At 39.5% G+C, this 25,165-nt stretch overlaps 1 long non-coding RNA gene and 1 pseudogene across 3 annotated transcripts in view; both read left to right on the top strand.

Moving 5' to 3' along the window:
• LOC144379859 (uncharacterized) overlaps positions 1–25,165 on the top strand; it is a 92,079-nt gene that overhangs the window by 44,635 nt on the left and 22,279 nt on the right. For all 3 annotated transcript variants that reach the window (XR_013443347.1, XR_013443345.1, XR_013443346.1), the window contains one exon: positions 18,779–18,880. This is a non-coding gene — a long non-coding RNA (uncharacterized LOC144379859). The remainder of the gene's footprint in view (positions 1–18,778; positions 18,881–25,165) is intronic.
• LOC118550319 (homeobox protein NANOG pseudogene) lies at positions 2,230–3,531 on the top strand (annotated as a pseudogene).

Raw genomic sequence — 25,165 nt, 5'->3', positions numbered from 1 at the left:
CTGAGATGCAGCATTATGGGCAAAGAAATTATCAGGAGTCCCCAAAAGCATGGTTGGGCTAAAGGGGAGAGAATCTGGTGATCCTTTTCTCTGTACTTTTCCAGATAAACGTTTTGCTTTGATTCTTACATCTTGTGTTTTATTTTAAATAAGTGAAGGCATTTCCCTTGCATCCTCACCATCCTGGTCCCTTTTCTAAACAGGTGCTCTAGTTCAGTTGTTTTCAAACGTGAGGTCCTCAGGCCAGGAGCATCAGCAACATCTGGGAATTGTTAGAAATGCAAATACTTAGACTCCAGCTAGACCTCTGAATGTGGCACTCTTGGGGTAAGGCCCAGAAATTTCTGTTTAACAAGCCCTGCCAGATAATTCTGATGCACACTCAAGTTCAGAAATTCCCTGCTCAAATTGGTTCAAAGTGAGGAACTCAGAAGAGTCCCACACTTCACCTGAATGAAGCCGAGCAAGAACTCCTGCGCCTCCTGTGGACTGGAGGTCAATCTAGGGTTAGAAGCTGGTTCCCTAGGGTTCTGGGTCACAACTCTTTACATTATGTCATGCTCTGAACCTCAATCCCGGTAAAGAATCACAATGCTAAAGATCACTGCTCACATTATCTTTCCTTTAGTTTTGTAGGTTTACCAAGCTGAAAAGGAAATAGTGGTTGGTAATTTCACATCTGGAAGTAAAACTTAAGAAAGTAATCAGACAAGTGCACACAAATCTGGGCACATAGATATTCATTGAGACATCATTTGTGACAGAAACTTAAAAATATCCTGGAACAACTGAAATGACCAACAGTGGAGAAACTGAAAAAATAATTTTGTAATCTATCCAAACATTCTAATGCAGTACAGCTATTAAAACTTATGTTTTCCTATAATACATACTGATATGGAAAAATACATGCTATCAAAGTGCAAAAGCAGAATATGAAACTGGATATTTACAATAATCCTGATGTTTAAAACAATTATGACTGGAGATTGTATTAATAGACTGTATAAGTATAGAAAAAAAGAGAAGGAAATGTATCCACATTTTAGAGGTATTAGTCACTGAGTAACAGTATAGTGGTGACTTTTTCTTCTTGCTTTTCTTTTTGTTCAACATTTCTTCAATGATTTAATTTTTTCAGCTTCATTATGAAAAGAAAAAAAAGCTCATGAGTGTTATCCCATCAAGTCTACTCATACTGGTTTCTTATTGCAATATTAGCATGACACTTCTGGGTAAACTCAGGCAACTAGACCTGTTTATGCTCTTATGTCCTCCATTCTTATCCAAGGTATTAATCCGTGAGTGAAAGGTGATTAATCAGTGTAAAGAACTCTGTCAGTATTAAGAACCATTATTAAATATGATTATCAACAATGAAATTTCTAGTTTCTAGTCATATGTCTGAGCAATATTAAATACCAAAAGAGACAGAAGTTGGAACTTCATTTTCCACCCAAGTTGCTGTGTTTTTGCATATATATTCTTCATCTATACAACAGTATGACAGACAACTATTTTAGGGATTATCAAGAGCTTTCCTCTCATGATCCCCTAATCAAGTTATTTTAATTTTTGTTCAACATGGCTTAACCAAAGTTAAAAGGAATGCTTTGTTTTCATAATGTTCAAGAAATGTTATGTAAAAATTGTTCAATATCGTATAATAAGAATTAGAATAATAGCAATAATAAGCATTATTACCAGGAGAAATGCTAATGTCTACAGCTACACTTCACTCATACTCTTATAAATCTCATTAAAGAGAAGGAGAAAAAGATGACAACTATGGGCTATTGGGAATATCATTAATTCAAAAAATACTAATTGAGAGATAAGATTAACTGAGAATTCGAAAGACAACATGAGTGTGGGGCCCAGGTCCAGCCCCAATGCCCACCTGGACCCAAGATATCCAATTCTAGGGACTCTTCAATGCCTGAGATTTGTGGCCCTGAAGAAAATTATGCAGCCTTGCAAATGTCATCTGTTGAAACACCCCATTCAGGGACTATCTCTCTTCTTCCTTCCTCCATGGATCTGCTTATTCAGAGCAGCCCTGATTCTTCCACCAATCTCAGAGTAAAACTACTACCCACTTCTGTAGAGGAGAGCATGGTGAAGAAGGAAGATGTGGCCCAGGGCAAGAAACACAAGATCAGAACTGTGTTCTCTCAGGGCCCCTGGTGGCTCAGTCAGTTAAGCATCTGCCTTTGGCTCAGGTCATGATCCTGGGGTCCTGGGATTGAGCCCTGTGTTAGGCTCCCTGTTGAGCAGGGAGTCTGCTTCTCCCTCTCCCTCTGCCCCTCCTGCCCCACTTGTGTTTTTTCTCTTTCCGTCTCTCTCAAATAAATGAATAAAATCTTAAAAACAAAACAAAGAAACAAACAAAAACATGTTCTCTCAGACCCAGCAATATGTCCTCAATGATAGATTACAGAGACAGAAATACCTCAGTCTCCAGAAGATGCAAGAACTTTCCAACATTCTGAACCTTAGCTATAAGCAGGTTAAGACCTGGTTCTAGAACCAGAGAATGAAATGGAAGAGGTGGCAGAAAAAATTAACTGGCCAAAGAATAGCAAGACTGTGACTCAGAACAGCTCAGCAACTACAGAATACCCAGGCTTCTATTCCTCTCACCAGGATACCTGATGAACATTTCTGGAAACCTTCCCATATGAAGCAACCAGACCCAGAACAGCCAGTCTTGGAGCAACCATTCCTGGAACAGTCAGACATGCTGCCCCCAAGCCTGGAACAACCAGACCTGAGACAATCAGTTCCACAACCGTGGAGAGGAATCCCTGCAGGGCCAGATCCTGTTCCAGCAAAATTCTGTCAGGGACTTGGAGTCCATCTTAGAAACTGCTGGGGACAGCCATAGTATAATAAAGTAATCCACTAAGTATTTTAGTATCCCGCAAATAATGGATTTATTCCCAAATTACTCTGTGAACCTATAGCCTGCCAATGTGTGACGATGTGTATATTATTCAATCTCAATTTGGGCAGTGGCTGTTTTACTTCTAGGATTTGTCTTTTAGGGTCCTGTATCTCTGCCTTGATATTCTGTTTCTCATTATGTTGTGTCCATTGAGAGGGTAAGATTGGAGTCTAATCAAAGACATTTCAGTAGCACTGGCTGCTACAGACAACGTGATAAAAGATGTTTCTGGCTAGAGATAACTAGATATAATATTAATATGAATATCTTTAGGTTTTAGAATCTAACCTCAAGAACAGGAAGTAGAAATACAAAGACATGTGATAAAGGATTATTTGTATTTTCTGAGATTGTGAGGCTTTACTTGTTAATAACCTCAATTGTTACGGTAAAGTGTTAAACTATAATGTGCTTCATTGATTTCCTCTGCCCCTTTGCTGTTTTACTATAACTACTCATTTGTTCATCATTCTAGTATTTGTAGAAAGATGTTTTGTATTTTAATGTATTATGATAATAGTACCAGTTTAGCTGGTTGATTTGTAGGTGTAAGTACAAATAAATAAAATACCCAGTTAAAAATATTTATTGAGTACCTGCTATGTGCCTGGCACTATGGTAAGCATTGCTATAAAATCACATCATGACGATTATCATATAGTCCAACAGAACTTATAAAACATTATTAGACATTGGAACTCAAATGAAAGTAAAAAAAGAGGGGCGCCTGGCTGTCTCAGTTGTTAAGTAAGCATCTGCCTTCGGTTCAGGTCACGATCCTAGGGTCCTGGGATCGAGCCCCACATCGGGCTCTCTGCTCAGCGGGAAGCCTGCTTCTGCCTCTCCTGCTCCTCCTGCTTGTGCTCCCTCTGTCACTGTCTCTCTCTGTCAAAATAAATAAATAAAATCTTTAAAAAAATAGAAAGTAAAAAAAGAGATTAGATAAGAAGAGAACTATATAGGTCAGTGTTATGAGCATTTAGACGAGGAATGTATTCCCATCGAGACTTGAAGTTTTTTTGGAATTCAGTGTTGAGGAGATGATAAAGAGGAAGTCTTTCCAAAAGAAGCATAAGCAAGTATTTGGGGTAGAAAATGAGGCCACATACATAGGAAACACAAGTAGTTTTCTTTTGTTAGAGAATACATCCTCCCTTAGAGTGCCATTTTGAGGCTTACCAATCTAGAACAGCATATAGTAAACCCTCAGGAAACTCTTTTGATTGCTACATTTGCAATAAGTCTGTTTTGGGAAAGAAGAGGAATATAGTTTGGCTGCCTTAAGGACAGCTTCTGCCCACCCAACCCATACATTTTCCCAAATCCCAAACCAACTAACCAACCAAACCAAAAATCCAACTGTCAAGAGATCTTAAAAAATAATGCAGTTTTAGACTATTCTTTTTTTAATTTTTTTTATTGTATTATGTTATGTTAATCACCATACATTATGTCATTAATTTTTGATGTAGTGTTCCATGATTCATTGTTTGCGTATAACACCCAGTGCTCCATTCAGTACGTGCCCTCTTTAATATCCATCACCAGGCTAACCCATCCCCCTACCCCCTCCCCTTAGACTACACTCTCTTGAAGAGGACATAGAGGAATTACTGTAGTCCATCACTCTCTCACTCTCTTATTTTCCATGTCCTCCTTCTTTCTGGGATGTGGTTCATCCTCACAAAAGAGTGAACAGGGAGTGCAATCTGCTTCCCCCTGTGGAGTAGGAATTTCTCTCTAGGAAACATTCTCACAGCACTCTGGTGAATAAAAGTATCCATCTTCTCTAGGAAAGGATCAGAAAGAGAGGTAGAAGAGGGAAAAGGGGGAGTGAACAAAACAGTCCCTCCTAGGATGCGCTATCTAGTGTCCCTCAGGCTTTCAGTGTGTTATTTATTCAGTCCTTCCATCATGTGGTGGCTGATAGGGCTGAGACCCAAACTCACCACCGGATTCTTCTAGAACAACTTTTTTTTTTTTTTCCTTCATGATATCAATCTACCTAGTAAATCAGGAGAGGGGAGTGTTAAATTTGAAGAATAAGAGTTTGGGGGTGGAGAACTTGACAGGAAAATGCTGTGAAGGAAAAAAGAATTTGAAAACTGATTTATCTTTTTAAAGTTGTGATATATAATGATAGGTGATAATCTGTAACCTTCCAAAGAACAGCGATAAAGAAGAAAGTATAGAGGTGCCCAGCAAAGGAGCCAAGGATTATAGTTCTGATGCCTTTTCCAGGAGTTTTGACCCTAAGGAGAGATCGGTTTGGTTGCACAGCACCTTTGAAAGGAAGGTTTGGCACCACTGTTTTCAGATAGGAAAGATGGGTTCCTGTTGCAGAGGATTCAGTCCCTCTGAAGCGGGGCTTCTGGAACTTAGTTGTAAATTAGATTCACCTGGAGAAATTTTAAAAATGCAAATGCCCACCTCTCTGTCAACTACTCTCCTAATAGGTCAGAGGTGAAGGCTGCCCTTCAATTCAGTCTGTTGCTGAAGCTCCCCAGCTGATTCTAATATACAGTCAGCGGAGAGAATCCTGCTCTGAAGAGGTTGAAGAATCAAAAGAAAGTGGAAATGATAATAAAAAGAGCCAAATATTTATAAGCAAAATAATGAGTAATTTTCTTACATTTATCAGAAATTTCATATATATCCAAAACACTTGTTTTTATTTTTATTTCAGTAGGATTCCTGATGGTAAAAATTGTTTAAAAGAGAAAGTGACAAAATAGCAGATGTCTGGGTAATTGTATATAGGTGGAGTTGTTTTTTCTTTTTCCTGCTCCTTTATATTTTTTGGTTCTCCCCAAACAGATTTAGAATGTGCTAATTTTATAATTAGAAGATATAAATAAGACCCAAAGCAAATATTTGCATATTGAATCATTTCATCTATGTTATATAGAAATATATACCTATAATTACATGATAATTTGAGAGAAATATTCATATAAGAAAAGATCCCTTAAATATAATAGCAATTCAAACTTTAAGAACATTTTTACCGTTGGCTTTAAATATCCATTTGCCTTTGTTAATTAAAAAAACCCATTCACAGGGTCACCAAATGCTAGTGATCCCTGAGTATTTTGTATTCATCCTTTTCACTCACTACAGCTCCTGGGATTTTCATTAGCTCCATCTTACAAAGGCACAGATGGGCCAATGAACTTGCCCAAGATCAAGAGACTACAAAATGGCAGAGGTAAGATTTGATCTCAGTCTTGCCTTATGACCTAGACAGCGTGCCTGGTGTTGATGTGCCCACTTGCTTTTTGGACCTCACATCCATCTGGGAGGTGAGTTCTCATTTCATCACAAAGTCTTGATGACTTATTTTTAAGGGCCAGGCAGGCACCTAAGCTATGCTTGTTACCAGGTACACAGGTACACGGGAAAGCTCCTTATTTGAAGGAATCATGAAAAGAACCTCAAACCTAAAAATAGTTAATGAATCTTAAACCAATCACACATTGGAGAGTCAATGTAGAGAGTTAAGGGTTATTCTCCACTGAAAACAACAATCTCAGGAGGTGGTGGTTATCAGTCCTCATTAGCCCCCACTTTGGTTTAATAGTCATTAGTGACAACAGAGATAAATTTTATAGGTGCTAATTGACCCTGTAGGAAGACTTTGAAGTTCTCCCACTAGCTTAGGACCTCTTTGAAGTTTTGTTTTAGCTAAAGTGCCGGGGTCAAAGACCTGAGAAAAATGCATAGCAGAGAAAGAAATACAGGTACCAAATCTTTGCACTATATGAGTGATCATCGAACTGTGGTTTAGAGACTGTGATTAAAACAAACCCAAGCAGTACTGGGCAGGAAAGAAACCCCCTCACCAAGTTGCTCTAAAATTTTTTCTGAGGAAATATTTAAGAAGATTTTGTATGTGTTACCACTCTGTTCTCATAACATTAGGAAAAAAGGAGAAAATAGCCAACATATTTATAGTACATACAGCTTTCACAACTCATTTGATCCATGTAAAAAATGCCATGAGTAAATGGGAAGCTCAGAGAGGTAAAGGAACTTTCCCAAATTCTCTGTGCCAATGAATAGAGAAATTAGAACTCATTTACGACAAGTAGTGCGACATATCTTTCTTGAAAGCATAGCTCCCTCTGCTCTTGAGGGGCAGAAATTGAGATAGAATAAGGAGGGAAAGGAGACACAAGTCTAAACATGGATGATAGAAGGAGGGAATAAAGAGTTAAAAAAAAAAAAGCACCCTAGTCCTAAGAGTTTATATTCTGGTTAAGCTCCATGTTGACTAATATCCAATCAAGAGCCAGGCACAATGAGAACAGAATGAAGGCACATACAAGAGTCTGCAGTAGGACTCAGGAATTATTCCAAGTTTGCTTCCCATCTGTCCACTTCCTCCATGATTACTAGCTCTATATGGTCTTCACATCAATTAGAAGGTATTGAATTTGGGAGATGGCAAAAGAATGCAATCCTAGGGAGGTTGGTATGCTAAGAGATTTACAAAGAATGTAGATCAGGCATGAGGCCGGTGACAGGGACTCAGGTTCTGGTGCTGACTGGATGTCAGGGATGCGACAGAAAGCAAGTTATTAACACAAGGACCCAAAGTCAGGGTTAGGCTTGCAATGAATGTCCTTTGAGGTAATACTCCAGGGTATTGAAGTAGATTAAATCAACCACATGGCTAGAGTCTGGCCCAATCCCAGAGCTCTGAGCAGGACTGAATCCGTAATTTTTAGGTGGGGGTCACTGCTGCAGAAGCTGGGGACAGGCAGAGCAAACATATGAGTGTAAAACCATCCAGGCAGCCTTTACAATGTGGGGAGATCTCCTTCCTGCAAATGTCCTCGTCTTTTAAACAACAAAATAATCCCTCATTAAATGGAAAAGTGGGACTCTTTTCTAAAACTTTTCTTGTAAGGATTCCAAACTTAATCTCACGTTTCAATTTAGCATTATTAAAATTAAAAAAAAAAGAACTGCCTGAGGGAAAGAAGTCGGGGGAACTGATATCTACTGAGCCCCTTCTAGCTGGGGATCCGGACCAGCTATCCACATTTCTATAGATGGTAGAGCAGAATCATGTGGTCTTAAACACACATGTCAGAAATATGGGGTAGATATAGAAATTTTTTTTTTTAAATATCAAGGCTATCTGAGTATTGTCAGGTTTCTAAGGATAATAAGGTACTCTTCCCCAGAGTCAAAAGAGTTCACTCTTTAGTGGGATCATGGGCATTCATGATAAAAAAGGAAACCGAGTAAATGGGAAGAATGGAGAAAAGAGGGGGCCAGCTTGTAGTCATCAACCTGCCTAAAGCTCACACTGGCACATGAGTGTGGTGTTAGGAGAGATTGCTTTAAAATTTCATCCCAACAGAGTGATTACTGGTAGGAAGTCCCCTGGAGAAAATTAGAGTGGGTGGAAGATGATACCCTGGAATGGTGGAGACCTGACGTTGCCAATGGGAAGCAGAGAAATGACTTGGTTTCATTGTAACTGCACCTGACACCGGAAGAAAAGACTAAATGGCCCCTCACAGCCATGTCTACCTGCCTGACTTTATATGCAGAATCCCTCCTCTTTTATCCCTCAGAATGTTGGAAAACTTTCAAAAGACAAGTGATATTAGCACATTCTGCATCTTTTGAGAACTGTGGATGAAAGGGACACATAAATTTTGGTTATTATTACTTACGTGCAGTAATTTTAGTTGGATATCCCTGACACACCTTCTCCTTTGTAATATTTTTCTGGGAGTATGTGTATGTGTGAGTGTGTGTGTATGTGTGTCTAAGTGGCTTTGACCCTAGGGCTTTCTTTGATTTATAGGCAGCTCTATAAGTTGTGCTAGGGTGGTTTCAGAGCCTGTTTGTTCTGGCATCCCAATAAAGCCTTGCTTCCCATGGCAACTCCAGCCTACGAAGCAAGGCCTAAGGGAAAACACAGTTTTCCTTGCCAGAATGAGGCAATAGCACTTTTGGGGTGCTATTTTGCTGGGTGGTGTATTATTTCTCAAGCAACTTCACTCATGAAAAACTAAAAAAACCAACCAAACAAACAAACAAACTTCTTTAGGATCTGAGTATTACCATGGGAAGCAGCAATCTTGGTTTTCCCTAAACATGTTAAGTGATCTTTTGAGATTTTAGACTTTAGGTTTTCAAAGATTTATTTATTTATTATTAAAGAGAGAGAGATTGAGAGTGGGGCTGGGGGCGGGGGGGGGGAGAGTCAGAGGTTGAGAATCTCCAGCAGACTCCACACTGAGCACAGAGCCCGACACCAGACTTGATCTCACAACCCTGAGATCATGACCTGAGCCGAAATCAAGAGGCAGATGCTTAACTGACTAAGCCACCCAGGCGCCCCAGTTTTGGGGTTTTCAACTTGCCATCTGCCCAATGGCAAGACTGTGGGGCATGCTCCCCATGAGTAGGCCCAACAGATGCATGTCCACTTTCAAATATCCTTCTCTTTTATACTAGAGTTCAAAGTTTAATCCAAGGTCGATTCTCTCCTGTCATTGATGCCTTCCACTGCTTGCGTTGAGAAGAAACCTGTGCCTCTCAGCCTTGGCTGCACATCAGAATCCCTAGGGAGCTTTCAAAACACACCAACGCCCAGACCCCACCACCACAGATTCTGATTTACTGAGGGTGTGGTGGCAGGGCTTGCACATCAGTAGTTTTCAGAGGTTCCCAGGGAACTTTAATGTTCAGCACCCCTGATCTGGTTCAATCCCTTTGAGACCCTGAAGAAGGAAGTAACCTCCTCAAGGTCATTAAGCAAATAGTTTGTCTTTCGACCACACATGCAGACTCGTGGTTGATTAAAATACCTCTGTGTAGTTAACTGTGCTCTGTTATTATCTAAATAATTTTCAGGCTGTTCACATAGTAAATAGGTAATCTATGGCAGTTGGGTCCTGAAATACAGGATGCTGACTTCCCTTGCCCTCTGCACCAAATCAGAATGTGCCTGTTCGCCATAAGGAGTGAGATTATGGCTGGGAAGGAGAAAAAAAATAGTGGAGAAGTAGACTATGCTGCCACACCCTTTTGCATAAAGGACATTTCCCAACAATATATATCTTCTTATACTGGAAAGGTGACTTATTCCAGTGGTGAAGAGCACCCCTGGGTAATTTAGTGTATTTATCCTTATAGGCCTGGTGATAAAAATTCTTAGTATGCCCAGTACTTCTGCCCCTACTTCTTGATGGTTTGGGTAGGTGTGTATGGGTCCCCAAGTGTGAGACTGTGGCAACTTTCTAAGCAAACTAATTTCTGTTAGTGTCAACCTTGTGCCCAAGAACTCTCAGCTTATCTGTGTGTGCTTGTATCTGAAGCCAGAAACCAAGACAAATTTTATTTGTTGCTTTTATGTGATGTTCATTAAGAAATAGGGTCATTTTTGGGTAACAACTCCTTCTACCTTTTCAATGTAGTTTAATGGTTTTCTATTAAAAAGTATCTTTCAGTACTGCAAAACTGTAACTCGGTGTGTAGATGTGTCTTTACTAGGCTTTCCCTTCTATGTTTTTCTTTTATTAAAAAAGTCAGTAAGTCATTTAGCTAAAATCACTATTAATGTAAATGAATTTATTTGGTTTAAATTAAGAGTTTGTAACATTTAAATTCAGAGTTTGTAAAGTTATTGCTAGGCCTTATAAGAATATGGCTTTCTGGGACTGTAACTGTGTTTCAGTGAGGAACGCCAACTATGGCTGTCCAGGGGCTCTTTGCCTCTAAATCGAACCAGATTCAGACTATAAGAAGGTGAAGCAGAAGTCCTAAGAAGAGAAGATTCACATTAACACTGGCTTCTTTCTGCTTCCATCATGCTCTCCCTGTGTTCTCAACAAACACTCATCTTCATCAACCAAGGAGGGAACTCCCTGGAACTTCTGTTGTTACCATCTTCTCTGCCTTTTTTTGTACCCCCACCCTTTGCCTTTATGCCCAAATAGTCTAGATATTTCATATATAAAGATATGCATATTTAGAGAGTTAGATCAGATTTCACTGAATGGTAGAACTAGAAGGGCTCTTGGAGAAATATAGTATAAAATTTCTCCTCTTTCCTTAGACAGATATATCCCTAGATTAGTACATCTGCTATTATTTCACAGATAACAACATTGAAGCTCATTGAAGTTAAGTGACTTGCCTACAGTCATACAGTAAAATTAAATAGGAATGCTAGAGTGACACCCAGGACTCAAAATTCCAAGTCTAGGATTTCTATTTATTTTGCCCTATAGAATGAAATAAATCATAATACAAAATTAATTAAATGTTAAGGCAATATGCTTTTAGAGATCATCTGTGTGCATAATACATGTATACTAATCCTGTGTGCAAAAATATACTCATTTAACTCTTGTTTATCCGTGCTACCAGAGACAACAATCACCTTGATAATTATCAGTAATTGAGAGATAAACCAGAGAGAATTAATGCTTGAAGGCATATTTAGTATCCCTGCTCCACTGGTCCTATTAACTGAGACATACAGACCTAGAGAAGTGCAACTTATAAGTGCATTCTCAAAATCACTCACATGGTAAGGAAGATTTGCATTATATTCTGAGCAATTAATTCTGCTTTATTTTAGGCTTAATATTTCTAAGAGTCCATAATACATATGGTTACTATCGTGAATACCAAGCATGACACAAAAGATGTAACAATAAGAGAAAAAGAGAAGACTAACAAAAGGTGAAGTAATGAGATTTGAGCTTTTTTAATGGTATCAGCCAAATCTCTTCTCTCTGCTTGTGGACTCTGCCAACTGTCAAATGCGGCATTATAACGAAGGCCTTTAAGCTCTTTTTCTGAAGGACATTCTCTTCTATGAAACTAGCAGCTTGAAGACCAAGGAATTGACCATGATTACCGAATGAACAGAAGGGAAAATCCTTACCTAGCCAGGCTCCACCTCAGCAGCATTTTGTGTCAGGTTGAAAAGGGCCATGAAAGAAGCCAGTTGGAAATAGATTGACTCCCCGAGGTCCCGGTAAATGTGTGGGCTTCCCCCTGTGCTTCTCTAGATGGAAGATACATGAGTCTCGAAAAGTACAAGAAAGCAAAATAAAGAGCAAGAGAAGCTCCTGACGTTAACAAAGTCATACACATTATACACATGTTAATTTTCTAGTGAATATGTTGTTTCCTTAAAAGGAAAGAATCTTAGGAGAGACCTTTGTGTAAATAACTTCTTTGGAGGAAAAAGGTTACACGAATGCATGAAGTTTCCAAATGAAAAAATAACCTGGAGACTGTTCTCACAGGATCAGCTTACCAAGGGTAATGAGGAAATGCTTCCTAATTTTCATCCTAGGGGTGATTTGGACCCAGAGCTCTTGAGACAGGAAGGTAGGTGTAACCTAGTCTGCGTGACTGGTTCTTTGTAGGGTTTTAAATGGCTCCAGGGGAGAAAGTGGAGGTGCTAGCAGCCCTACCCAGGGTGCCTGAGCCTGCACAGAGCCTATACTTCCCAGTGAATTCTCTAGAAGAGGGCCCCCCAGGAAATCTGTAGAGCAGATCTGAGGGTCAAAATGTCCCTACAATGCTGCTGGCTACTTTTACTGGCACAGATGAAATGCACTTATAACACTGAATACAAATCAAATCCCCCTGCATCAGGCCCTCATCTTTTAGTACCTGTCATCCTATCAGTTGAAGGAATTGCATTTGGGTGTCTTGAATGCTGAGGCTAGGAAAGATAGTTTTTTTCTCTCTCTCCCAGGGGCTGAAAGAGTTTTTGACTCAGGAAGTCAAATTTGTTTCCCAATTGTAGACGGGAGGGTGAGTGTAGGTGTTTGCTTTACATTAGGATGACAGGTGGTGCATACCTTTCTGAGGCGAGGTCTGGGTGTACTGGGGTGTGCCCCAGAGGAAGTCAATGTTTAGAGCTTTTTTGTGTGTGTGTGAGCTATTTAGTTTAATTATACCCATGCTGCTAGCTCCCTTTTTATCATTACTCTTATTCATTTTAATATCCACTTCCCTTGGCTAAGCATAGAGAAAAGATGCATTTATTATTTGAACAGCTTTACGTTTATGATGCCCTATTCATTTGTGAAGCTGGAGACTCCACTGTAATAATACTCAGAGAAGATGAGTTCGAATCCAGCTTCTATCTGGAGGCAGAGAGGAGCTTCAGAGTTGCTCCAAATATAAAGGCACTTCCCTGACATGAGGGGAGGGAAGAAAACCAGAGGGCAGGAGTGGGGGAACTGGGCACAGGAGTGAGATCAGAGGAGTGAGACTGACAGTGCATATGTCTCTGTTCAGTTTTTAGTTGGCGAGGAGAATAACAGATTACCCACTGACATCCTGAGAACAGCAGCTGTCAAAACTGTCAGTCAGGGGGAGATTGATTCCTTTCAATTTCTTGTTGAACCAAGAAGTTAAGAGACAGAAAAGATCTATGAGGCCATCCAACTCACTTCAAGTCCCTCTGCATTAACAAAGTTACTTGCTAAAATCAGCCTCCAAGGGCAAAATAAAGGTTTATCATTATTTTGTGTTGACGTCATAGAAAAGACAAGGAAGACCAACATCTATTCATTCATTCCATCATTTCGTTCATTTATTCGACAATCTTCCCTCCCATCCCCACCCCTCAAACTTACTCTGTGCCAGGCCAGTTGTCTTGGTGATAAAACGATGTGATAAGGGCTAAGTGCTGGCCATTCAAAACTGGTAAGATTCAACCCCTGTCCTCCAGGAGCTCACCGTCATCCCTGGGAGACAGCTCTAAGAGCCAACAGTGCAAATGCAGTGTGATGGGTGCACTCACTCAAAAGGTGTGTGCCAGGTACTGATGGGAAACAAAGGAGAAAGAGGTGATTATGCTTCCTTATGGTATTTGGAGAAGCCGCCCCTCTCCAAAGTTGAAGCTGCTGATCTGGATCTTGGAGGAAGAAGAGGAACAAGTTTCCTGTTCCTTTCTCAGGCAGGGTCAGATGGCCTTCACATGACCCTCAAGCCAAAGGTCAGAGAGTAAGCACTAGCTCACTTTCTCATTATCTCAGACTGTGGAAGCATCTTGGAGAGAGAATCCATCTTCATCGTATTCATCTGAGAAAATTTAAGAAATACACATTCCAGGACTCCAAACGTCCAGATTCTGTTTCAGGAGATCCAGAGGGGATTTCAAGAATTGATATTTTCATGTAGTTCAGGAAGTAATTCTTATTTGTGGCCACATTTGGGAAGGACTATCAGGCAGTTTTTCTCAAAAGGTAGTCCCCAGACCAGTAATATCACCATTGCCTGGGAACTTGTTAGGGGTGAAAATTCTTGGGCCCCATCCCAGATCCACTGAGTCAGAAATTCTGGGGATGAGGTTCAATAATCCGCTGTTTAACAAGCCCTCCACTTGATTCTTATGCATATTAAAGATTCAGAACCCTTGCTCTGAGGCCACCAACCAGCTCATCAGATGGCATCCCACATGGTAAGTGAAGAGAGTTTACTGAGTGGACTGTTTGTCTAGATGTGGACAAGTTTAGAAGGACCAGCAAGAGATAAAGCAGCTCAAGATTAGCAACATTTGAAGGAGTTACCACCCCAGATCCAAAGGGGCACAGGGAATGGATGATGTTCTAAGAATCTGACAAGATTTAGATATGGCAGAGAGTTTCTGTAATAAGACCTGCCTTTGTCTGACCCTTGCATAGGAAGGGGGCCAGTGGTAGAGGTGGAGTAAATACACGATGTGCTCTCTTCTCTCCCGCTCCAAATTCTTACCTGCATTTTCCACTTTGCAAACCAATCTGAAGTCAAAAGGCAACTATGCCCAGGTGACAAAGTCTGGGATATCAATTTCCCAGGGCTCAGAATAGGGCAGAGAACTGAGGAGAATGAATTGGGCATAATAACAGAAGGCCAAATGTCATGAGCACATAACCCAAGCTCTCAGAGTCTCCTCTCCTCCAACTCAACTACCAGCACTACTTTTCCAACATTTTAAATCTCTTCTACTGTATCAGTCTCCACTCTGCTCTGACTGCACAAATGTTGGTAACTCACAGTTGCTGAGAAGAGTCAGATATCTTCCCTCCTGTTCTTTGTATCCATTGTTCCATGTTCTAGATGGAAGATCTTCTACTTTTCTGCTGTTTGAATATGCCCATTCTTTTTCCACCAAATACCAATTATTCTTTGGATTAAATATCTGCTCTTTCTTTCATTTTTCTTTCTCTGACAAGGTTTGGAGTATCTTCAGGTCTTGTTGACCTGTTCACAGTTCAACTTGCCATGTTCCTTTAGTTACATGCAGAATGGAATACTGTTCTTTGTATATCCCACAGAAATCTCCATAGACCAATGGGATTCAATATGCATCTGCTCATCACCTAACATGTCAGGCTATGTTCTTAAAGGAAAATAGGAGATTTCAAAGACCCTAATCAGGTACCTCATTGCCAAACCTGGGCTCATGAAATGTTTCTAAGTTATATCTTGCCTCTGAGGAACTATAAAAACTTTGGTTTACATTATTTCATGTATCCTTCTATCATTCTAGAGTGGTAGAAACCAGCAACTAATATTACACCAGATTTTACCCAGGGGACTGCAAGGTAACAACTGGTACCATCTTGCTAAGATCGTTGAGAAAATGGGAGAATAACCCTGAGTTCCATGTCTGCTCATTCTATATTTTGGTCAACTGTGGTTCCAAAACCTGAGTTGCAGAAAGAAAGGATAAGTGCATTTTATTTGGGGGAAGAGAGATATTACACTATACTCCTTCACCTCTTCATCCCTATAGATTCTGGAAGCTTGTACCTCGATTTCTCTGCCACTAAAGTAGAGAATATTAACACCTACTTTCTAGACAGAAGTTGAAAATTAACTAATATGTGTTTCAAAAAGCCCAAAATAGTCTCTTTTTTTTTTTTTTAAAGATTTTATTTATTTATTTGAGAGAGTGAGAGAGAAAGCACAAGCAGTGGGGAGGGACAGAGAGAGGGAGAAGTAGACTCGCGATGAGCAGGGAGCCTGAGGCAGAGCTCCATCCTGGGACCCTGGGATCATACCCAAGCTGAAGGCAGATGCTTAACCCACTGAGCCACCCAGGCACCCTGAGCCCAAAATATTCTTAAAATTATCTGAAAGATGCAATTCATCGTGTCAATAACATGATGGATTCGGAATCTTAGCGATAGAAGGCCTTTAGAGAAGTTTTGATCCAGTTGTCCTCAAATTTTAGCATGCGCACCAGAATCACTTGAAGGCTTCAGAAACTAGATTTCAGGCTCCACCCCCAGCATTTCTGATTCAATTGGTAAAGGGTGAGGCACGAGAATTCTCATTTCTAACAAGTTCCGAGGTGATGCTGAATCTGCTGCCCTGAGAATCATACTTTGAGAACCACTGATCTAGTCCATCCCTTTACTTTAAAGATGAGATCACTGAAGCATAGAGTAATAAAGAAACTTGCCTAAGGAGACAAGATCCTAACCAAAGGCTGAGTCTTTTCATTCCAAGGCTCCCTCCATTATAAAACTGCTGCTCTGCCTTCCCCTAAACCTACCCCAAGTAAACATACAATCTACTAAAGACTAAGGTTTTGCTACACAAAAATGGCTTCAGGATAAGTCCCCTTTGAATCAGCTCTCAGCCAACAAAAGCTCTTTTAAGAGAGAAAGCCTGGAACCAACACTGTTCCTTTTTTCCAGCTTCAGGAAAGGGCGACTGACTTAGTTTACTCCTGTCCAATGCCAGATGTCTGAGAACTGCCTGAAACTTTGAGAAATTCATCTAGTCTCTCCGTGTTTCTATTCTCTCCATCTGTAAAACAGGGTCAGCTGTATTGTACCTCATGTGCAGATCTGTGTGCCGTGAGGTTTAGCGGGGAAGTGGCTGCAAAACATGCTGCAGATGGATGTGTTATGGAGGAATGCTTAATATCAAAGCGAGATGTCATTTTCTTTCACTTTGCATCTGTAGTTTGTAAAACAAATGCTTCTAAATTCACAGTATTTTTCTCACATGTACTATTTTTTCCAGAGTGATATTTTCCCAAAGCCTCATGCTGACTTAAGCTTCTGGAACCTTGTGGGTGGATCTGCTAAATTAAAGACTTGTATTTAAATTTTCTGCATAACACTGGTGGGCCGAATGCATCACAGTGGCTGAGGAGAGTAGAAAAGATTTCTAGTCCTGGGGGGCATCAGTAGAACTCTGTGGGTTAGGGGTCTGTGAATCCAACCAAATGTGAAGAGATTTCTTTCCCAAAATGGATAAACATGAGCATCGCTGGCGTCCTGGGAAAACCTCAAACACAGTAAAATATAAGGCTGGCCAGCTAGATTATAGAGAGATAAATAAATAGATAGAGTGATTGATTGGTAGACAAACAGATAACAGGATGGATAGATAGACAGATATATAAAGATATAGTTATAGATACAGATATCAGAACCACAGTAACTTTTTAGAAAGAATTATGATAAAAAATATATACTGAATTTATGTTGTGATGATCTGGATTTCAGTTCAGTTGTATTACCTTATATGGAATATTGAACATGGATCCGAGCTTCCATTTATTTATATTTAAAAATGAATTAGTAACATCTCTTTTACCTACTAGTAAGCCTATTATAAGGCTCCAATGAAATAATGCAAATTAAAACTCTTTATAAAGTATGATCCATATGTAAGCTATTCTATGTTCTTTACCATACATCAATTTTCTACATAAAGAGAAAACTTGATAGTTGTAGCCAAGATGATTGAAACTAAGGGGTGAACTAAATTTCAATATGGATATATGTGGACGTGTGTGTGTGTGGGTACATATGTGTGTGTATGTGTTTGTGTGTGTATAGGTACATGTATATGTATAGTTGTAGTTCAAAAGTAATCTCCAGCCATGGAAATATTTGTGGAGATCTTATCTAAGGAAATCAAGAGAAGAAAGAATGATCTGTTAAGGAAGGAAGTAGACCTAGTAAGTACATACATCTCTCTGGAGCACAAAACTGAGATACTTAGACCCTTCGTTGGTTTTCTATAATTCAGGATTACAGGCTTAAAGAAGTTAACATTTTAAGTAATAGGGCATCTTCTATGAAGGGTCTTAGAATATGTGTTATTGATTCTCAAGAACAAACATGGGCTCTCAACTCATTGTCTCAGTCATTCGTATAACCCAGTTTTGACTATGGCTTTATTTACCACCGAGTTACATATGGTATATTCCAGGAATTTCACCAGAAACATATTTTCACACAGAACTATACAGCTCTATACAAGAGCTGAATTACATTAAGACAACCAAAAAGACCTGATAATACTGCTCTCTGGTAGTTGAGAAATTGCTGGTGATCTTGTCTGCACTTATGTTTATTTACAACTGCCTGTAACCCCTCCCTTCACATTTTAGGCAACAGCAGACCCAAACAAATGCAGGGATCAAGTGGGAGGAACAGACCTCCCTTAGCTGATAAATTATCTTATATTCAAATTCCTCATCTACAGTCTGAGGATAATAATGCCCATCGCAAGTGTTAGCAAGAGTTAGATGACCACAGCACACAGAAGTCACCTGGCAAGAAATATATGCCCAGTGACAGCATTTCTTCTGGCCTTGAGTTTCATCAGAGGCATTTCATTTAGAGCTGGCAGCTTCTTCTCACCCAGGACAGTAAGGTAGAGGAGTGATTAGATAGAAAACGCATTAATTCCTTACATGCAGATGAACTGGAGTGGTCTGGGTGGTGAAAATGAAGCTGCAGAGGAAGAAAAGCTTTGTGTTCTGCTAAGAGGATAGTAGTGATGTAGAATTTTGTTTCTCTTTTTTGTTTTCCTTCCCAGGAAGCTCTGGGTAGCAAGAGAGGAAGGCACATGCTTTTTAACAATGACCCCAGTATTCAAGACTATCAGACCATTCGCTTTGGAGTTGGAAGATTTTCTGAGGTGAGTCAGCTATTAGTATAAGAATATAGTATAAGTATAAGAATCTCCAAACACTTGACTGAACAATAAACAAATACATTAAGGAACTCTTTTGCATTCAGTATCCTGTCTTCATTGGTAAATAACTATACCACCCAGGGGACTGAGAATTTTATCATACATCTTAAGAAATCAAATTCTTTTTATAGACAAGGACCCATAAAATTATGTGACTGAACCCCTGCAGTATCTCTGGTCATAATTGGCCCCCAAAAGTGACAGCTGTGTGCCACGCCTGTAATGTAGTAGTAGTAATATGTAATCAGAATAGCCACAGTATTTGTCATGGCTCATGACATTGCAAGGTCTGAGAACTATTGTGTTGAAGCAGTATGGCATTCACAATGCCTACAGCTCCATCTTAGTGCTATCATTGGTCTCAAAAGGCCCAGCTGTGGAACTCAGTCTGGCAGAAGAGAAGAAAGCAGAGCCCTGGTCTAAATTCTCCAGCCTACTTTGGTATGCATCTTCCTTCCACATCTTGCTTGTGATCTTTATGAGTCAAGAAATTAATTTGCCCTAAGCGACATTTTAGAACTGCGGTACTTACATTTTTTGAAGTGTAGACTCCTTTTTTACAAAATAAATCTACAGAAAAATCAGAATATATCAAAAGGTTACAATGGGGATGATGAGTCCTAAAGTGCAACCAGGTTCCACAGAGCAGAACTGCAACAGCCTCTGAGGCTTCTCAAGGGAGATACATGTATGAAGACACTGGTTTAATGGGTGTAGCTAAAGATATTAGAAGCAAATAAAAATACTCTGGGAATGCCTGAAAATATCCCATCTCTATTCCTCCTTGAATTAGTTGAATCCACGGGTGGATTAAAGGAAATTTTGTTTTTAGGGACTTGGAGAAGACTTTAGGGATCCTTGGATGGTGCTTTGACCTGGGGACCTTATATAATACTTAATAAATCAATATGATACAAAGCATTTTGATCACCAAGACTGTATTTCTCCCTTCCATGCCCGTTAAGTGACTTTTTGGTCCTATTTAGCTCCCCTTAAGGGTCCACTTGTTTCCCAGATTCTATATAAGAACTTTCCTCTGCTCCAAGAGTTGGTAACAGTGGGACAGTTGTCTGAAATTCTAAACCAGCTGCCTTGGTCAGTCCAGTGCCTTGCTTCTAGCTCTTTTTCTCCTTTCTCCTCTCTCTTCACCCTCCAGTTTTGTTTCCTCATCCGTGGATCCAGAAATGCATGTCTGTCTATGTGTATTTTTCTTTCGGATAAAGACAAAAAAAAAATCTTAGAAATCTCTCAGTTCTTTTGGGTGCTTGTTTAGAAATAGTTCAACACCTGAAGGTCAATAGCAAAATGATATCTTTTATCATGGGTTCTCCTTCAGACAGACCTCTTGTTTTTGTCAAAGGTTAAATCCTTCAGCCTTACAAAACCCCATTAACAATCTTTTCCTCCACTTCTGCTTTCCCTGAAGGCCTGTGCTGTTACTAGAAGGCACACACACCAAAAAAACTAATAATAATAATAATATTTATTAAATAATGTCTAATAATCTTTCAAAAATTAAATATAGTGCTTTCTCATGGTTTCATATTTTCACTCTCTAAGAACAGTGTATCTATTTCTGGTGGTAGCATACTACTTACATATACAATAAATTTAATGGATTCTTAGGTCCATTTTATCTAAAAAATCTTTATACCTATGGATGCATCTCTATCTACCTATTTATCTACCTACCTAACTATGTAGCTATCTATAATATAAAAAAAGTAAGATGGAATCGTATGATTTTTGCTTCAGGAGTCTAGGTAAATTATTTTAGAGTTTGTTGTTGGTAGTCTGGTAGGAGCTGCCATCTCTCCATACCTATTGAATGAGAAGCCCAAGCTTGGAGACTAAAAGTTAATTTCTTGTGAGCCTTTTTGTAATCATTAGAGCTGTTTACTGAATTTCTAGACACATAGTATAATTGTATTTCTTCTTTATCCTCTTGAAATAAGACATGCCTTTTTGACTAGCCTTGGTCAATGGAATCTGATCATATTGATGTATGGTATATGTCACTTCCAGGCAAAAGCCTTTACAAATTGGCACCTGACTCATCATGTTCCTTTCTGTTTGCTATGGTAACTGCTGATGTTCTGGGCAACAAAGGCTCTGTCAGCTTGCATACTTGAGTCAGAATGATGTAGAGAAGAACCTTCAGTAAATTCACAGTGGACTTGCTTTATAAATGAGAGAGAACTTTTTGCTGTTTTCAGTCACTGAAATTATTTGTACAGAAGCACAAGCTAGCTTATCCTGGTTACATAATCAGCAGAATTATTCACTTGTTACCAAATTTGTTCAACTTCTATACAGTCCTTTTTAGTCTTGATTTGTGTTGGCTGGTTAAAAATGAGTAAGACAAAAGGGGACAGAGAGGGAAGCAAATCATAAGAGACCCTTAACTCTAGGAAACAAACTGAGGGTTGCTGAAGGGGAGGTGGGTGGGGGGATGGGGTAACTGGGTGATGGGCATTAAGGAGGGCCCTTGATATAATGAGCACCGGGTGTAATATGTAACTGATGAATAACTAAATTCTACCCCTGAAACTAATAATACACTATATGTTAATGAAACTGAATTTAAATAAAAAAATTTTTTAAAAAGAGTAAGACAAATCCTGTGCCCCCTCCCCCCATGCCTTATAGAAAAAGTAGAACATGTACCAGAAGCTATGAAACAAGGCAGCATATATTAAGAGTCCTAAGGCAGGGACAAGGTGCTATGAAACTTTGCATAATGATTACTTCCTGTTGGAATGTTATAGAAGCTCCCAAGAGGATTTGACCATGAAACAAGCCTTAAAGTATGAATAGGATTGGGATGTACAGAGATAGTAGTGATGGAGTCCCACAGTATGATGTAGGATGAAGAGTCCTAAAGCAAGCAGGGCATGCTCCAGATGGGTGAATGGCATTATCTAGCCTGGTGAAATGATCTATCTATCTATTGACACCTTGGGGCTGGATTGCCTGGAGGATAGGAGCCAACCTCACATTTTGGATAAGGAAGGCTGCTCCTTGAAACAAATCAAGTTCTGCTGGATTCTGAGTGACAGAGGCACCCACATATGTGGGTCTCTCTTCCTCTTGTGAGTGGGCGAGACATTTCACCCAGGGTGACACAGAGCCAAGACAATTGATTTCAAACCAAGTGGCTGCATACATATATATATTTTTAAAGAATGTTAGTCAAGTTAGTTTCCTCTTCATCAGTTTAGGGTCTAATATAATACTGTTTTTATCACTCAGTATAAATTCCCTGTCATTTCCCTTCCCAAAGTCAGACCTGAGCACTTTTATTTGCTCTTCTTTTCTTCTTTCCATCCGTCATACATTTACTAATAGTCCACTAATGCCAGGGATCATGATTTTTCTATAAGATTTTCTCTATTACTTGTTGCACTTAGCAGTTTCTACTTTGTGTCATGCCTAGCCTAGAGGATAATATTCACGTCTTATTCATCTTTTTATTTCCTGTCCATTTACTACACCCACCCAACTTAGAAATTTCCTGTGTATACTCAATCTTTGCTGAATGACTGGGTTTTCCTCTTCTTTTCTCTGGCTATTCATTTTTGCTCAGGCACAGACTGCCCTCACCCCTCACCCCCATTCTATCTATCTGAAGGCAGCTTTGACCACTTTTGACCATAGTGGGAACCCATTCATTATGGATCTTTCCTTCCCCTTGATAACCAGGGGCCCCAGCCATTCCATTTCAGCTGTGTAAACCAAGAGTCCAATCACAAGCCTACCAGGATATTTGTGGTTAAACCACTCGACCACCTTGGGATTGTAACTCTGTGTTATGGTTTGAGGGAGTGTGTGTGGGTTGGGAATGATTTGATTTAGACCACTTTTTTCTTTTCCTTTCCTTTTTTTTTTTTTTTATCCAAGAGCTGTAATAAGATAGCGTGCTTTTTGAGTTCACACTGGTAAAATGAAGCCAGCAGCTCTGAGGATTGGGTTTGTTTTCTTTCCACCACTGCTTGATATAAACTGGTGCCCACGCAAGGTGAGAGGCCATGGAAGCATTCTATTTGAAAAGGAGGTAACTTCCTTTCTGGCGTCCAGGTTGAATGTAATCTGAAGAGTCTTCTAACTAATGGTGAGAAGAAGGGGGAGTTGTCTTCTTTTAGATTTCATGTTTGCCCCAGGACATGAAGATTTCCTGTTAGAAGCAGTTCTGGTGGAAAGAGTAGAGTGGCTACATAAAAGGTGTATCTGGAATCCAGCTGCAGTCAATAGGTTCTGATTTCTCAATAATGCCTTTAGTCTCTTGGGCTTAAATTTATTGACTCAGTCTGGTTATGAAACTGAACTCTTTGTCTCTTTCTGCCTTTGACATTGTCTTCTTTTAATTGAGAAGTTGTTAAATATATGTGCATGCTAACCTTTAAATGGAAAGCTGCTGATTTGCCATTGATGGTAACTTCTGGCAGTATGAATAGATGTACATTTAAATATTCACAAACTCTTATTTTGTAAGACAAATGACTGGATTTAGGCATAAAAAATTGGTCTAGTGGAACAGAGTAAGCTTATGACAAATCCTTAAAATCTTAAGGCTAATAAGGGCTTTAGCAGTCACCATGTTCAATCCTTTTACAAATGAAGAAAATATCATTCCAGATGGAGAAATTTCCCTCCCAAAACAGCATAATTATTCAACAACAAAGCCAGAAAAGCCATAGATTGAAATGTGCTCTATTTTCAAAAGTATCACGATTAGGAGAGTCAAAGAAAGAGGAATTGTTCTAGATTGAAAGAAATCAAAAAAAAAAAAAAAAAGAAAGAAAGAAAGAAAGAAAAGAAAAGAGAAAGGAGTAAAGGCAACATGTAATCCTAGATTGGATCTTTTTGCAATAAAGGAAATTGCTAGACGAATTGGGTAGAAGGTGAATGGGATTTGACAATTACATGTCATAATGAATAAATGTTCATTTCCCAATTTTACTGACTGTGCCATGGTTATATATGTATACATAATGCTTTTGTCTGGGTTATAAGCTAAAGTATTCAGGGGGTGGGGTGACCTTTTGTGACCAATAACCTTTCAAATAGTTCAGGAGAAAAAACCCTTTGAATTGCACTTGCAACTTTTAAGTTTGAAATTATATTTTTTAAAAATAACAAACAGAAAAAAAATGCTTTTTTTTTTAAGATTTATTTAAATGGAGCTCCTGCATGGATCTGTCATTTAAACATCTGCTTTTGGCTCAGGTCATGATCTCAGGGTCTTGGAATCAAACCCCACATTGGGCTCCCTGCTCAGTGGGGAGTCTGCTTCTCTCTCTCCCTCTGCCCTTCCCCACTGCTCATGCTCTCTCTCTCTCTCACTCTCTGTCTCTCTCAAATAAATAAATAAAATTTTAAAAAAAGATTTATTTAATTAATTTATTTATTTAAGGGAGACAGAGAGTGCACACACATGCACGAGCAGTGAGGAGGGGCAGAGGGAAAGGATCTTAAGCAGACCCCACACTGAGCAGGGAGCCCAATGAGGGGTTCGATTCCAAGACCCTGAGATCATGACCTGAGCTGAAACCAAGAGTCACATGCTCCACTGACTGAGCCAGCTAGGCATCCCAGAAAGTGCTTTATAAAGTTGAATTCCCCTCTTTGAACAATAGAGAAAGATGTGTCAAAAGACACCTTGGGGTTACCCACTCTATCTGGGACCTCTGAATTCTCCTACTTGCAACTTTCCATCTACAGCAGTTAGAGAATCAGTTTTCTTCTTCAAGATAATAATCTCAGACAGGGACCTTTCCCCTTCTCCTTTCTTTGGCATCTCTCATTCACAATGGAGTAACGGCTCATTAAAATACACCTCTACACAGGTCGAAAGCTAGTTTATAAAGTATACCAATGCTATTGGTTTTTATGGGTCTATGTCTCCTTTAATCTAGTGTAGTCCCTCTTTCCCATATTATGTTTTTTTTTTGGTTTTTTTTTAGGTTTTATTTAAGTAATCCCTACACCCCACGTGGGGCTCAAATTCATGACCCAAAGATCAAGAGTGGCAGGCTCCTCCAACCAAGCCAGCCAGGCACCCCTCCCATATTCTGTTTTTATGCCATTTCTTTGCAATAAATCCAGGTCAGTTCTTCTACAGAATGTCCCTCATTCTGGATTTGTCTTGTTTGACGTGGGCTCACTTAACATGATCCTCTGTCTTGTTGCCTCTGAAGATATGAATGATATGATACCCATCTCTTATGG

Source organism: Halichoerus grypus, chromosome 1 (assembly GCF_964656455.1).
Source record: "Halichoerus grypus chromosome 1, mHalGry1.hap1.1, whole genome shotgun sequence".
NCBI classification, from domain to species: Eukaryota; Metazoa; Chordata; class Mammalia; order Carnivora; family Phocidae; genus Halichoerus; species Halichoerus grypus.
This window is presented reverse-complemented; position numbering and strand designations above follow the sequence as displayed.